Source organism: Chinchilla lanigera, unplaced genomic scaffold (genome assembly GCF_000276665.1).
Source record: "Chinchilla lanigera isolate Chin_1 unplaced genomic scaffold, ChiLan1.0 scaffold00029, whole genome shotgun sequence".
Taxonomy (NCBI): Eukaryota; Metazoa; Chordata; class Mammalia; order Rodentia; family Chinchillidae; genus Chinchilla; species Chinchilla lanigera.
Window position 1 is genome coordinate 6,966,838 of NW_004955430.1, and position 1,358 is coordinate 6,968,195.

Below are 1,358 nucleotides of genomic sequence, written 5' to 3' on the forward strand. Positions count from 1 at the left end.
TTTTTTTTTGGTTTTTCTCCGGTACCGGGAACCGAACTCATGACCTTGTGCTTGCCAGGCAGGCGCTTTTGCCGCTGAGCTAAATCCCCAGCCCCTTAAACTTCTTGAGATATAAGAGTCCATCACGGATTTAAGACCAAGGACTTAAGAGCCATGGCAGCAGATCTTGCTAATAAATTGGCTGAAGGAGAGAGAAGCAGGGAAGTAGTGCTTGAGGACCTTCCTGACCCCACAGCCCAGGCCTGGCCCACGGATGAAGAACAGCTACACAGTTATCACACAGCTGAAGCCAGAATGAGCATTCGCCAGAGGGAGCCGGGGTAGCTCACATCGTCCCTGCGAAGTGCGGAAATGAAACACGAACAAAATACTCAGGAGCTGATGAAGTAGTTTAAGAGGAAAAGAGCGACAGAGAGTCACATTAGGACGCTGAAGGCAGAAAGCTTAGAAGATGTGAATATAGCTAAAATGCCTCGTTGTCAGCTGAGAAATCACAACGTGACAGAGGAGTTAACCCAGAATGAAAATGAGAACAAAAAACTGCCGCTACAATATCAGTGTTTGAAGGACAAACTAGAAGACAAGGAAAAACACAAGCAGTGGAGAAGAGCCCTTAGGGATGAAGCGGCGAGATTCCAGCTTAAGGATCAGCTTCCTTGTCTGGAGCCTGAGCAAGAACCCATTCTTCCCATTCTTGGAGTGACAGGAAGGGAAAGTGATGCCACGTTCTCCACGGACTCCACAGAGAAACTGAAGGTAATTATGAGTTTCCACTGGGCCTTCCGTTTTGCTATTTCCTAAAATGTAGTTATAAAATGGAATTGTAATATGTGATTACACAGCCATAGTTTGATTCAGAAAGCTTTGTGAAATAGATTAATTGTTTGCATTTTCAAAGAATGAGGTACAGCTCTGTAGTAGAGGCAGACTGAAAGTATGGTGTTATTTCACTGAATTGCCTGTGGGTCTTTCTAGAAAAGAAAATGCTTAGAAAAGGAGAGAGGCAGCAGTTCTGACTGAAGAAGGTACCCTTGGAGCCAAAGGGCCTGGGGGTTGAACTTTTCATTATCATAGGCTGTTTTTCTTGTCAGTGTATAACTTGCTACGTCCATTGAGCTTATATTACTCCCTCAGGGGTAAAATGGTGTATACAGTGTCTCCTTTAACCCCTAAAACTACTGTATCCTGAAGTATGTATTAACTCCACTTTAGAGAAGAGAAAACCAGGCCTGCTTTAGTACCTTGCCCTGAGCATTTAGTTAAATGCTAAACTAGGACTTGGAGCTTTGGAGTCTAACTCAGGAACCTAAACAAGTAACTACTGTGCTGTCTGCCTTCCCTATTTAAACAAATTATAT